General features: G+C 45.1%; 3 non-coding genes across 3 annotated transcripts; all 3 read right to left on the bottom strand.

Annotated features, from left to right (window-relative positions):
* Positions 1-1,939: 1,939 nt before the first annotated feature.
* Positions 1,940-2,011, bottom strand: TRNAD-GUC (transfer RNA aspartic acid (anticodon GUC)). Its single transcript has one exon. It is a non-coding gene; the product is annotated as a tRNA-Asp (tRNA).
* Positions 2,012-2,541: 530 nt separating this feature from the next.
* On the bottom strand, positions 2,542-2,613 carry TRNAQ-UUG (transfer RNA glutamine (anticodon UUG)). The gene has a single exon. It is a non-coding gene; the product is annotated as a tRNA-Gln (tRNA).
* A 3,273-nt stretch (positions 2,614-5,886) lies between these two features.
* Positions 5,887-5,958, bottom strand: TRNAQ-CUG (transfer RNA glutamine (anticodon CUG)). The gene has a single exon. It is a non-coding gene; the product is annotated as a tRNA-Gln (tRNA).
* Positions 5,959-15,500: the final 9,542 nt, after the last annotated feature.

The following is a 15,500-nucleotide window of genomic DNA, read 5'->3' as shown; positions in this document are numbered from 1 at the left end:
AAACCGCATATGACCGGATCCTGTGGATTGAATGTGCAATGCATGCAACTACAATTGTTATTTTACCGGATCCTTCTACTGGCTGCTGCGGGACACAGAATTTATTGGCCGACACTGGAGTCAGCTGAACTCCTGATCTCACAGCCCGCACACGCTGTGATGGATACAGGTTAACAATGGATACAGGTTAACAGCAGTCACTGCCTGCTGCCGATCACGTGTGACCATGTGTGGGCTATGTGGTCAGGAGTTCAGCTGAGTTCAGATCAGCTGACTCCACTCTTAGCCAATTACTTGTTGTGTCCCGCTGCATACATCGCAGCGTATGTAGGCTGTGATGTCAGCTGAGTTTGTCCGGCACTGGAGTCAGCTGATCAGAACTCAGCTGAACTCCTGACCTCATAGCCAGCAGAACAAGTAATCAGATCAGCGGACTCCAGTGCCGGCCGAACTCAGCTGACCTCACAGCCGCACACGCTGTGATAAATGCAGTGGGACACAGAACAAGTAATTTTGGGAACATCATGGGACATTATTAGGGATTATGGTAAACTTTTATTTTACATACATTTTTAAAAAATTGGTGAATGAGGATTATAGTTGGGGGTTGTTAGATAAAATGTTTGTTTTTTTAATATTTCTACTTGATGAGTAATGATGGTGTTTGCTAGATGCCCATCCATTATTAATAATAGGGCTTGATGCCAGCTGGTAATTCACCACCACCATCAATCCCATATAATACCCCGTTTGGCACCGCACCAGGGCAATGGGAAGTGCAGACTACAGCACCAGATTTGGCCACTGCATACTATTTGTGGGCTGGGAAGGGCCAAATAACCATGGCCCTTCTCACCCTAAAAATATCAGACTCCAAATGTCTGCTGTCCCTTGGCTAGTTTTCAATAAATGGGGGGACCCTACATGATTTTTTAAAATTATTTTTTCAAATAAATCAGTTCAGAATCCCCTCTATTTTTGAAAACTAGCAAAAGGACAGTAGAGGGTTGCATCCCGCAGCTGTTGCAATACCTGGTTATGAACATTGGATGGGAACCCAAGTAATTTTTTTTTCTAAAATTAGCCATTATTTATGCTAAATATCTGCTATCTAGCTATGTCTATATCTATATATCTATTCATCTATCTATTCTATTGTATGTCTTCTATCTATTCCATCTATCATCTATCTATCCAGCATTTATCTTTCATTTTTTTAGCTTTGCTCATCTTTTACACATAAGAAAACATTCATTACGGTAAGATCTGTTTATTACCGGTACGTGTAACAGCGATACCATCTGTGTGATGTCTGTATTTGACCTGTCCTGCCAGCAAAAAACTGACTTGTTTCTGTGTGCGCCACTCCGGCCACGCAGGTATTCACATGGACACACCGCCTGGGTGAAAAGATCTCTATTGCCTTTAATTAGTATGCATGTGAACATGCAATGTCAAAATGGACACCACAAAGACATGGAGCTGTGAAGGAGGACTTACTCAATGTGAAGTGATCGGTCCTTCGGTGCTGACCATGTAACCGCTATAAACTAAATTTCCCAGAACTACCTGCTTTCCACTAGGCAAGATATTATATACTTACTACTACACTAAAGAGGAACTGCTTTTCAGTGATTGACAGTGGCATTCAACAGGTTAACAGTGTTTGCCACTAGGCACAGATATTATATACTTACTACTATACTAACGTTCCTACTACAGTTCCTCTCCACAGCTGTTAGAGGCATGCGATGGGAGATTATACCACATCACAGACTGGAACACGACATATACAGTATGTACATCATAGATCGTGAATGGGTTAACCAGATATTTCCAACCAGAAGAATTTATTGGATTCAAAGTGACCATTCTGATTTCAGCTGTAATATATTTTCTAATTAATTCTCATAATATTTGTAAATATCAAAATTTTATCCTCCCCGTCGGGGAATTGAACCCCGGTCTCCCGCGTGACAGGCGGGGATACTGACCACTATACTAACGAGGAACTGGTTGTGTTAAGGCTCAGACTGTTGGGAGCTAATTTCTCCGTTTATACCCTCTAAAATCTTGTTTGCTTTTGCAGCTGCTGCCTGACATTGAGAGCTGCTGCTTAACTTACTTATAACTAGAATCCCAAAGTCTTTCTCCAGTTCTGTAGTCACAAATTCACTTACATTTAATGTATATGCAGCTATTGGATTACTCCATCCATGATACATTTATCAGCATTAAATCTCATGTTTGGCGAGGAGTTATTTGGTTTCCCACAGACACGTCTTCCCCTGGATGTATAGTGATATGTGACGCCATTTATAACCATACTAATTATTTTACAATAATAATATATCAATAAAGTGACATAACGGCAGCCGAAAAACATTCTATAGTAGTGTAATGTCTTACACAGGCAGCCAGCCTTTGGTGTACTAGATACCCAGTAAGACATCGCTGGAATCAGGATCTCTGCCTCTACATTATTCTGCTCACAGATCAAGTGACAAAAACCTCTTGACAGATTCTCTATATTTAAATAAAAGTTTCCACCGAGATTTGAACTCGGATCGCTGGATTCAAAGTCCAGAGTGCTAACCATTACACCATGGAACCAGCTATTTAGTTTCTTATTATCTCATATTTTTACAGGAATATAGTCTGTGCCATTAACACATGTGCACACATATTGAGTATTTGTTTGCAGAAATGTTCATACTATTTCTGCACTTTTACGCTGCATTACTTTAGTGAATGATGGGAGCTGGCACCCCAGTGAGAACTATTTGCAGAATCTGAATGGCTCTCTCTGGGGGCAAAAACAATGTTTTCAGATGGTGTCAGAAAAAAAGTTGAAAAACCTGCCCTCCCTCCACTGGAAATCCTGTCTATAGATGGCTGGGTGTGGGCAGAGAGCCAAACTGCCCAATTATTGGCTTCCATTACACTTGATTCTCAAGTTGAGCCCATCCAAGTGTCTGACCTGCTTTAATACAGAAAGTAGCACTCAAGCATCATAGTGATTGCTAATTATTACGAGTACCAAGCATTGTTCTGCTCGCCCATCACTACTGCTGATAAAACAGTGATTTCATCAAAACTACACCAAGCAGCACAGTCTCTGCCACTACGTTACGTTGCACTTCAAAAAATTTAGTTCAATGGGTGCGCAAAAGAACCAGTATACAATTGCCTATGTACTCTTGACCTTATAATGGTTTAAATAAAAAATATTTTTTTATACACATCTGGAGGATTCCTAGTTGGACTTTATCTCTTTTCTCCTTTGGACATTGTGTGGTTGGGTGCCGTAGTTCCTGTTTAGATACTGGACAGTCACAAGGAGGTTTATTCGGGAAAACCCTACAACGGTGAGCGGTGACTTTTTTTGTACATTTCAATGATTAACCAAAGAAACTGAATTTGGTCTTGTATAATTTCAGAACTGCTGACTAATGATGGGAGAGTCTTCTCTAAACTGATCAGTTCTTGATCAAGTAGCTGGGTGCTAATCTAAGTATCTCCGGTGCGCCGTCTTCCTTCACTGAATGATGGGAGCCGGCACCACAGGGAGAGACACTTGCAGTTTTTGAATGGCTCTCACTGGGGGTAAAAATGTTTTTGAATTAAAAATTTGGAGGTAAAGCAACAATACGTAGAAAAATTATAATATTTCATTTTCATGGCTCAATGTTATATAATTTTGTGAAGCACCAGTGGCTTTAAGATGCTCATCACTCCCCTAGATGAATTCCGAGAAGGATGCAGTTTCCAAAATGGGGCTCAGTTATAGGAGTTACTGCTGTTTTGGCACCAAAAATTGTAATCTGTCATTTTCATGCCCCAATGTTTTCTTTTGTTCAGTCACTTTGCTAATTGGGGAAACTTATTTATTAACACTTCTACTTCTGAAACTATCGTTACTTTGCTCAATTGTTTCAACATCTGGCAAAAGCTTTTGCATGCTACTCTGTGTGTGTGTGTAATATGTTAGTATTTTAAATACACACACGCACACACGCACACGCACACACGCGCACACGTTTTGAGCATGTTTGGAAAAAGTAATAATAATTATATATATATATATATATATGTATTTCATAGTTTCATAGTTTCATAGTTTTTAAGGTTGAAGGGAGACTCTAAGTCTATCTAGTTCAACCCGTAGCCTAACATGTTGATCCAGAGGAAGGCAAAAAAAACCCAATGTGTCAAATAAGCTCCAATGGGGAAAAAAATTCCTTCCTGACTCCACATACGGCAATCAGACTAGTTCCCTGGATCAACACCCTGTCATAAAATCTAATATACATAACTGGTAATATTATATTTTTCAAGAAATGCGTTCAGGCTCTGCTTAAATTTTACTAGTGAATCCCTCATTACAACATCATACGGCAGAGAGCTCCATAGTCTCACTGCTCGTACAGTAAAGAATCCTCATCTGTGATTATGATTAAACCTTCTTTCCTCAAAACGTAGCGGATGTCCCCGTGTTCCAGTCGCAGGCCTAGGTGTAAAGAGATCTTTGGAAAGGTCTCTGTACTGTCCCCTCATATATTTATACATTGTGATTAGATCCCCCTAAGCCTTTGTTTTTCCTAACTAACTAACCCCAAGTTTAATAACCTGTCTTGGTATTGCAGCCCCCCCCATTCCTCTAATAATCTTGGTCGCTCTTCTATCTACCTGTAAGATTATGCTATTTATAACCTTCTATACTTTTGCTAACAAGAAATGCATCCATTCCTCTCTTAAATTCATTAAGTGAGTTGGCCATCACCACTTCCTCAGGAAGAGAGTTCCAGAGCCTCACTGCTCTTACCGTGAAGAACCCTCTTCTATGCTGATGTAGGAATTTTCTTTCCTCCAATCGAAAAGAATGCCCCCTTGTTCTTGTCATAGTCCTTGGTACAAACAGATCATGGGAGAGATCTCTATATGGCCCTCTGATATATTTGTACATATTTATTAGGTCTCCCCTAAGTCTTCTCTTTTCTCGAGTAATTTGACCTAATTTTGATAACCTTTCCGTGTATTGTAATGCACCCATTCCATTTATTATTTTAGTAGCCCGCCTCTGAACCCTTTCAAGTTCAGTAATGTCTTTCTTCAGCACCGGCGCCCAAAATTGCACACAATACTCCAAGTGTGGTCTGACTAGTGATTTGTACAGAGGGAGAATGATGTTTTCATCTCGTGCCCCCAGACCTCTTCTAATGCATCCCATCACCCTATTTGCTTTGGTGGCTGCTGCCTGACACTGGGCACTCCAATTTAGATTCTTATTCACTAAGATGCCTAAGTCTTTTTCCATGTCTGATTTCCCCAGCAGTTTCCCATTTAGTAAGTAATCGTAGCATCTGTTTCTCCTTCCCATGTGCATAACCTTACACTTATCTGTGTTAAACCTCATTTGCCATTTTTCAGCCCAATTCTCCAATTTACTCAAATCCATCTGTAGTTGCAAACTGTCCTCCTTTGTGTTAACTACCTTACATAGTTTTGTATCATCTGCAAATACTGATATTTTACTCTGTAAACCATCCACCAGATCATTAATAAATATATTAAATAGTAGGGGGCCCAATACAGACCCCTGTGGCACCCCACTAGTAACCCTGGCCCAATCTGAGTATGCACCATTAATAACCACTCTTTCTTTTCTACCACTAAGCCAGCTACCTACCCATCTACACACATTTTCCCCGAGCCCAAGCTTTCTCATTTTACTTAGCAGTCTTTTATGTGGGACAGTGTCAAATGCTATAATGTATTTATATATTTTTATATATATATATTTATTTATTATATATATTAATTTATCCTTGATAAGTAAGTAAGCCCTGTTTTTATTTCAATACTTCATGGGAAAGAAAAAAATTAAGGTCCCACCGAGATTTGAACTCGGATCGCTGGATTCAGAGTCCAGAGTGCTAACCATTACACCATGGAACCTGTTACACATGGCTGCATTTTCAGAACCGTTGGTCACGCTGTATCTCAAAATGTTTTCTAAATGTTTTCTAAATGTTCACTTTGGGTCACCACTAGAGATGAGCGAACCGGTCCCGGTTCGGCTCGAGGTCGGTTCGCCGAACGGAGGTCCCGTTCGAGTTCGGTTCGTCGAACGTTCGACGAACCGAACTCGAACCGCATAGGAAACAATGGCAGGCAATCACAAACACATAAAAACACCTAGAAAACCCCCTCAAAGGTGTCCAAAAGGTGACAAACAACTCACAACACAACACAAAGACATGGGAAAGTGAAAAGGACATATACTCATGCGAAAACAAAAGAGCAGGACAAGGAAAAAGAGGAGGAGACACAGATATAGGCATGGCACGCCCTTCTAAAATCATGTAAAACACCTCAAGGTGACTCCAAGCGGAGTATCCCTTTTTTCCAAAAATTGCGGCCCACACACACCCACCCCTTCAGTGGCAGCAGTTGTGCCCCAGTTGTACTATTCACAGCTACATTTGCATCAAGCACATTCAAAAATACGCCATAATTAACCGTCCCCAGGATGAGACCGGGGTAGGTAGCAAAGTCTTTCCTGATCCCAGCTCTGTTCATCTTGGTTCATTTATAAAAAACACAGCAAGCAAGGGTTACTCCAAGCGGAGTCTCCCTTTTTTCCAAAACTTGGGCCCCACACACACCCACCCCTTCAGTGGCAGCAGTTGTGCCCCAGTTATACACTTCACAGCTAGATTTGCATCAAGCACATTCAAAAATACGCCATAATTAACCGTCCCCAGGATGACACCGGGGTAGGTAGCAAAGTCTTTCCTGATCCCAGCTCTGTTCATCTTGGCTTCTTTTAAAAACAATGTAAGCAAGGGTTACTCCAAGCGGAGTCTCCCTTTTTTCCAAAAATTGGGCCCCACACACACCCACCCCTTCAGTGGCAGCAGCTGTGCCCCAGTTATACACTTCACAGCTAAATTTGCATCAAGCACATTCAAAAATACGCCATAATTAACCGTCCCCAGGATGAGACCGTGGTAGGTAGCAAAGTCTTTCCTGATCCCAGCTCTGTTCATCTTGGATCATTTATAAAAAACACAGCAAGCAAGGGTTACTCCAAGCGGAGTCTCCCTTTTTTCCAAAAATTGGGCCCCACACAGACACCTTATCAGTGGCAGCACTTGTGCCCTAGTTGCAAACAGGATGTTTTGATTTGCATCAAGCACATTCCAAATCCACAAGCATTTACTCTCCCCAGGATGATACAGGGGTAGTAAATTCCTTCTGGATCCATGACTTGTTCATTTTGATGAACGTTAGTCTGTCCACATTGTGACTGGACAGACGCGTGCGCTTATCTGTCAGCACACACCCAGCATCACTGAAGACACGTTCTGAGACAACGCTGGCAGCTGGACACGACAAAATCTCCAAGGCGTAACTGGAGAGCTCTGGCCATTTTTCTAGATTTGAAGCCCAAAAGGAGCAAGGCTCCATTTGCAAAGTCATGGCATAGATGTTCATTTGGAGATACTCCTGTATCATCCTCTCCAGCCGTTGACTATGTGTCAGACTTGTTGTCTCTGGTGGCCTTGCAAAGGAGGGTCTAAAAAAATTATGAAAAGATTCCATAAAATTGCTGTTACCAGCACCAGATACGGTCCTACTGGTACGGGTAGACTGTTGGAGATGACGAGACCCTCCCATGTTTGTCAAGTTACAACTGGGAGAATCACTCCCTTCACCTGCACGGTTGTTTGGTGGAAAAGCCGAGCTAAGATCGAGTAACAGCTTCTGCTGATACTCCTGCATACGTGCGTCCCTTTCTATGGCTGGACTTATGTCACAAAATTTGGACTTGTACCAGGGATCTAATAGTGTGGCAATCCAGTAGTCAGCATCACTTCTAATTTTGACAATACGAGGGTCATGTTAGAGGTAGTGCAACAAGAAGGCACTCATGTGTCTTGCGCAGCCATGCGGACCAAGTCCACGCTGTGTTTGTGGCATAGAGGTGCTAACCGTTCTTTCTTCCTCTGACATCTCCCCCCAACCTCTTTCAACTGAAATTTGACCAAGGTCTCCCTCATCCGCTGAGTCTTCCATGTCCATGGACAGTTCGTCCTCCATTTCTTCATGTTCTCCTGCACCTTCCTCAACATTTCGCCTGCTACCATGCGCCCTTGTTGATCCCTGTCCCCCATGGTCCCATGCCTGCCGCGTTGGTGATGATGAACGTCTGGACCTTGGTGATGTTGTGTCTTGCGCATATGAATCCTCCTGTAGTTCCTCCCCTTCCTGTTGTCCCACCCCCTGACTCCGAATAGTGTTTAGCGTGTGCTCCAGCATGTAAATGACTGGAATTGTCATGCTGATAATGGCATTGTCAGCGCTAAACATATTCGTCGCCATGTCGAAACTGTGCAGAAGGGTGCATAGGTCCTTGATCTGAGACCACTCCATCAGGGTGATCTGCCCCACCTCTGCATCTCGTTGGTCCAGGCTTTACGTCATGACGTATTGCACCAGGGCTCGGCGGTGCTGCCACAGTCGCTGTAACATGTGGAGAGTTGAATTCCAGCGTGTCGCCACATCGCATTTCAGGCGATGAACCGGCAGGCCGAAAGACTTCTGGAGCGATGCAAGTCGCTCAGCTGCGGCGCTTGAACGGCGGAAGTGAGCAGACAGTTTTCGTGCTCTGTTCAGAAGGCCATCTAGGCCGGGATAGTGTGTTAAAAATTGCTGGACGACAAGGTTCAACACGTGAGCCATACAAGGTACGTGTGTCACCTTGCCCAGGTGAAGGGCCGCACCCAGGTTTGCAGCATTGTCGCACACGGCCTTACCAGGCTGCAGGTTGAGTGGAGAAAACCATTTATTAAACTCGGACCACAGAGCTGACCACAACTCCTCAGCTGTGTGACTCTTATTCCCAAGACATGTCAAGCTAAAGAACGCCTGATGCCGTTGCGCTCTGCTGCCAGCATAGTAATGAGGGGTGCGTGATTCCTTCTGCGCAGTGAGAACGCTGGTGGCCTGACCAGGCAGGCTTGGGGCGGAGGTGGAGGACCCAGATGAGGTGGAGGAGGCAGAAGCAGTGGCGGAACTTGGACAGACAGAGGATTGACACACAAGTCGTGGGGACGGCAAGACTTGTGCAGCAGACCCTTCACCATCTATCACCATAGTTACCCAGTGCCCAGTTAGCGACATGTAACGTCCCTGTCCATGCTTACTGGTCCAAGTATCGGTGGTGAAATGCACCCGTTCACACACAGAGTTTCTCAAGGAAGCGGTGATGTTGTGTGCGACATGCTGGTGTAGCGCGGGCACACCTTTCTTAGAGAAGTAGTGGTGACTAGGCATCTGGTACTGGGGCACAGCGACAGACATAAGGTCTCTAAAATCCTGTGTGTCCACTAGGCGGAAAGGCAGCATTTCGGTAGCCAAGAGCTTACAGAGGGATAGAATCAACCTCTTAGCTTTGTCATGGGTCGCAGGAAGTGGCCTTTTATTTGACCACATCTGAGGGACAGAGATCTGGCTGCTGTGTGTAGACGGTGTTGAGTAGGGTGTCCCTGGAAAAATGCAGGTTTGTGAGGAAAGTGCAGGCGGAGACATGATGTTGCCTTCATCCAACGTTGGTGCTATCGATGTCTGAGAGAGCTGTACACACTCACTTGTTTCCCCTTCCAAACCAACTGACGACCTACCAAGCAAACTGCCTGTTGCGGTTACAGTGGTGGAAGTTGTGCGTGGAAAAACAGGTGTGACAGCTGTCCCCACAGTCCTAGAAGATGAAGAGCGCGCGGATGCACTGGAAGGGGCAGGCGGTGGATGGTTCGCTCCGCTAGGCTGCATTGCAGCACGGTGAGCTTCCCACCAGGACATATGATATTTATTCATGTGACGATTCATGGAAGAAGTTGTCAAACTGCTGAGGTTTTGACCTCTACTAATAGAACCATGACAAATTTTACAGATCACATAATTTGGGCGATATTTTGCTATGTCAAAAAAGGACCAGGCTAGGCAAGGCTTAGAGGGCATGCGACCTGTTGATCCACCCCGACTAGTGCTCAGAGGCAGAGTGGTGGCTGAGGATGCAGTTGTAGACGTGCTACCAGTACTCTGACTCTGTCCAGGAAGGCGCAAGGTAACTTCGTCATCAGTTGCATCCTCCTCCACCACCTCTGTTGATCTCCTCGAGTGCCTGACTGTGGGTTGACAGTAGGTGGGATCTACAACTTCATCATCAATTGTTGTGTTTGCACTCCCCTCCCCCTCAGACCGAGCCTCTTCTTGCCCTGACCGAATAATTAAGTTGTCATCCCAATCGGGTATCTGCGTCTCATCTTCATCAGTATGTTCCTCATTGTCTATAACCACAGGTGTTACAGTTTGTGACAAAGGGTCAACATTATGCTCAGAAACTTGGTCCTCACGGCCTGAATCAGAGTCACAAAGGTTCTGGGCATCACTGCAGACCATTTCCTGTTCTGTACTCACTGTAGCTTGGGAGCAGACCTCTGATTCCCAGGCTATAGTGTGACTGAACAGCTCTGCAGACTCAGCCATCTCAGTTCCACCATACTGTGCAGGGCTGATGGAGACTTCAGAGCTGGGAGACAGCAAGTTTGATTGGGATGACAACTCAGAGGACTGGTGTTTTTTGGATGCGGTACTTGAAGTGGCTGAGAGGGCACTTGTTGGACCACTTGAGATCCATTCAAGCATTTTCCTTTTTTGGCCATCATCTACCTTTGTTCCTGTTGTTCGTGTACGTAAAAAAGGGAGCACATCGGATTGTCCACGGTAAGTAGTAGACATCTTACTTTTGCTGGTAGATGGTCTATCTTCAGCAGATGATAATGGAGCTTTGCCACCTTCCCCACGGACAAACCCTTTTTTTCCTTTTCCACCACGCCTCTTCCCCTTTCCACCAGCATCTGTCATTTTGCCACTCATGTTGATTGCGACAAGGTTGTGCACTGAAAATGTGGTAGTAAAAATTGAGAGGTGGTGTAGATTGCAGCGGTGGTCTAGCTTTATTAACAGCAGAATAAACAACAATAATTATCCCTAACAATGCAACTACGGCCCTTAAACTGGCAGCATAAATTGCTAGTATAATGGATTAGTAAATATCAGTTTGAGTGTGCAATGCAGGCAGACGTGCTGCAAATATCTTTGCACTAGTGGGACTATACAGAAGTCCAATAGCCACGTTTAGGATGCCACTAGGTACACTCAGTGTTTGCTAGTATAGTGGCTTAAGCCCACTTTGCATGCTTCAATATATCTCACAATCCGTCGTTGGGGTCAAGTTGTAAGTGACGCACATCCGGCATCGTTTGTGAGGTATCTGCGTGTGACAGCTACGTGCGATCAGGATTGAACGCAAAACCGTTGATCGCAAACACATCGTATCTTTGTCTAGAATTGAGCGTTTTGTTGCACGAACCTAGTCAATTGTAACGTGTGACATCCCTCATGCGATTTTGGTGTCTGATGCTATGTGCGCAGGTGTGCGCTCTGCACCGCAGCTTAAAAAAGGTCCGCTTCAGAGCACAGCTGAAAAGCTGCGTTCTGAAGCGCCTCACAATGTCTGTCATTCACTAATCTCTGTCAGTCGGTCACTATCTCTGTCCCTCAATCTCTGTCCATGTCAGTCTATCCCCCTCTCTCATATACTCACCGATCCCCGGCGCTGCACGGCGTTCACACTGCTCCGGCGGCTTTTACTGTTTTGAAAAAGCCGGCCGCCCATTAAACAATCTCGTATTCCCTGCTTTCCCCGCCCACTGGCGCCTATGATTGGTTACAGTGAGACACGCTCCCACGCTGAGTGACAGGTGTCACACTGCACCCAATCACAGCAGCCGGTGGGCGTGTCTATACTGTGTAGTGAAATAAATAATTAAATAATTAAAAAAAACGGCGTGCGGTCCCCCCCAATTTTAAAACCAGCCAGATAAAGCCATACGGCTGAAGGCTGGTATTCTCAGGATGGGGAGCTCCACGTTATGGGGAGCCCCCCAGCCTAACAATATCAGCCAACAGCCGCCCAGAATTGCCGCATACATTATATGCGACAGTTCTGGGACTGTACCCGGCTCTTCCCGATTTGCCCTGGTGTGTTGGCAAATCGGGGTAATAAGGAGTTATTGGCAGCCCATAGCTGCCACTAAATCCTAGATTAATCATGTCAGGCGTCTATGAGACACTCTCCATGATTAATCTGTAAATTACAGTAAATAAACACACACACCCGAAAAAACTATTTATTAGAAATAAAAAACACAAACATATACCCTGGTTAACCACTTTAATCAGCCCCAAAAAGCCCTCCATGTCCGGCGTAATCCAGGATGCTCCAGCGTCGCTTCCAGCGCTGCTGCATGGAGGTGACCGGAACTGCAGCAGACACAGCCGCTCCGGTCACCTCCACCCAGCTAATGAAGACAGCCGCGCGATCAGGTGAGCTGTCACTGAGGTTACCCGCTGTCACTGGATCCAGCGGTGGATCCAGCGGTGGCCGCGGGTAACCTCAGTGACAGCTCAGCTGATCGCGCTACTCACCTCAGTTGCTGCGTGGAGGTGAGAGGAGCGGCGGTGAGTAGCGCGATCAGCTGAGCTGTCACTGAGGTTACCCGCGGCCACCGCTGCATCCACCGCTGGATCCAGTGACAGCGGGTAACCTCAGTGACAGCTCAGCCGATCGCGCGGCTGTGTTCAGTTGCTGTGTGGAGGTGACCAGAGCGGCGGTGTATTCTGCAGCTCCGGTCACCTCCATGCAGCAGAGCTGGAAGCGACGCAGGAGCATCCTGGATTACGCCGGACATGGAGGGCTTTTTGGGGCTGATTATGTTTGTGTTTTTTATTTCTAATAAAGGATTTTTTTCGGGTGTGTGTGTGTTTATTTACTGTAATTTACAGATTAATCATGGAAGGTGTCTCATAGACGCCTGACATGATTAATCTAGGACTTATTGGCAGCTATGGGCTGCCAATAACTCCTTATTACCCCGATTTGCCAACGCACCAGGGCAAATCGGGAAGAGCCGGGTACAGTCCCAGAACTGTCGCATATAATGTATGCGGCAATTCTGGGCGGCTGTTGGCTGATATTGTTAGGCTGGGGGGCTCCCCATAACGTGGAGCTCCCCATCCTGAGAATACCAGCCTTCAGCCGTATGGCTTTATCTGGCTGGTTTTAAAATTGGGGGGAACCGCACGCCGTTTTTTTTAATTATTTAATTATTTATTTCACTACATAGTATAGACACGCCCACCGGCTGCTGTGATTGGGTGCAGTGTGACACCTGTCACTCAGCGTGGGGGCGTGTCTCACTGTAACCAATCATAGGCGCCGGTGGGCGGGGAAAGCAGGGAATACGAGATTGTTTAATGGGCAGCCGGCTTTTTCAAAACAGTAAAAGCCGCCGGAGCAGTGTGAACGCCGTGCAGTGCCGGGGATCGGGGATTGGTGAGTATGAGAGAGGGCTGCTAACTTCAGTCACTCAGGAGTTTAGCGGTCACCGGTGAGCCCTTCACAGGTGACCGCTAATCAGGGCGCGACACAGACAGAGCCGCAGCATGACCATGAAGTCGGGTGAAGTTCACCCGAGTTCATTCTGACAGTGCGGCTCTGTCTGTGTCTGCTGTCAACTACCATTCACCGCTGCTACATGGCTGTCTGTGTCTGCTGTCAGCGGCCATGTAGCAGAGGTGAATGGCAGATGACATAGTAAAAACGCATCCCTACACATTACACACGCTTGGCAAGTCAATAAATAAAAAAAAAAAAAAAAAAGTGCCCAATGCATACGTCACAGAACACATGATCTAAAGGATCGCACACAAAATTGATCAATTTAACATAGACTACTAACGCACGTGTGACAGCAAATGAACGACCTACGTGTGATCTCATAAGATCCCGTATGCAACCTGGGCGTGTCACATCGCAAATGCGATTGTACAACTAATTGCAACGTGTAAAGCAGGCTTTAGTTATAATGAGTTTGAGTGTGCAATGCAGGCAGAGGTGCTACAAATATCTTTGCACTAGTGGGACTATACAGAAGTCCAATAGCCACGTTTAGCATGCCACTAGGTACACTCAGTGTTTGCTAGTATAATGGCTTAGTTATAATTAGTTGGAGTGTGCAATGCAGGCAGACGTGCTGCAAATATCTTTGCACTAGTGGAACTATACAAAAGTCCAATAGCCACGTTTAGGATGCCACTAGGTACACTCAGTGTTTGCTAGTATAATGGCTTAGTTATAATGAGTTGGAGTGTGCAATGCAGGCAGACGTGCTGCAAATATCTTTGCACTAGTGGGACTATACAAAAGTCCAATAGCCACGTTTAGGATGCCACTAGGTACACTCAGTGTTTGCTAGTATAATGGCTTAGTAACAATGAGTTGGAGTGTGCAATGCAGGCAGAGGTGCTGCAAATATCTTTGCACTAGTGGGACTATACAGAAGTCCAATAGCCACGTTTAGGATGACACTAAGTTCACTCCGTGTTTGCTAGTATAATGGCTTAGTAACAATGAGTTTGAGTGTGCAATGCAGGCAGAGGTGCTGCAAATATCTTTGCACTAGTGGGACTATACAAAAGTCCAATAGCCACGTTTAGGATGCCACTAGGTACACTCAGTGTTTGCTAGTATAATGGCTTAGTTATAATGAGTTTGAGTGTACAATGCAGGCAGACATGCTGCAAATATCTTTGCACTAGTGGGACTATACAAAAGTCCAATAGCCACGTTTAGGATGCCACTAGGTACACTGAGTGTTTGCTAGTATAATGGCTTAGTTATAATGAGTTGGACTGTGCAATGCAGGCAGAGGTGCTACAAATATCTTTGCACTAGTGGGACTATACAGAAGTCCAATAGCCACGTTTAGGATGACACTAAGTTCACTCCGTGTTTGCTAGTATAATGGCTTAGTAACAATGAGTTTGAGTGTGCAATGCAGGCAGAGGTGCTGCAAATATCTTTGCACTAGTGGGACTATACAAAAGTCCAATAGCCACGTTTAGGATGCCACTAGGTACACTCAGTGTTTGCTAGTATAATGGCTTAGTTATAATGAGTTTGAGTGTGCAATGCAGGCAGACATGCTGCAAATATCTTTGCACTAGTGGGACTATACAAAAGTCCAATAGCCACGTTTAAGATGCCACTAGGTACACTGAGTGTTTGCTAGTATAAAGGCTTAGTTATAATGAGTTGGAGTGTGCAATGCAGGCAGACGTGCTGCAAATATCTTTGCACTAGTGGGACTATAGCAAAGTCCAATAGCCACGTTTAGGATGCCACTAGGTACACTGAGTGTTTGCTAGTATAATGGCTTAGTTATAATGAGTTGGAGTGTGCAATGCAGGCAGACGTGCTGCAAATATCTTTGCACTAGTGGGACTATACAGAAGTCCAATAGCCACGTTTAGGATGCCACTAGGTACACTCGCGTTTGCTAGTATAATGGCTTAGTTATAAAGAGTTT

Source organism: Anomaloglossus baeobatrachus, chromosome 4, assembly GCF_048569485.1.
Source record: "Anomaloglossus baeobatrachus isolate aAnoBae1 chromosome 4, aAnoBae1.hap1, whole genome shotgun sequence".
Lineage (NCBI taxonomy): Eukaryota > Metazoa > Chordata > Amphibia > Anura > Aromobatidae > Anomaloglossus > Anomaloglossus baeobatrachus.
This window is presented reverse-complemented; position numbering and strand designations above follow the sequence as displayed.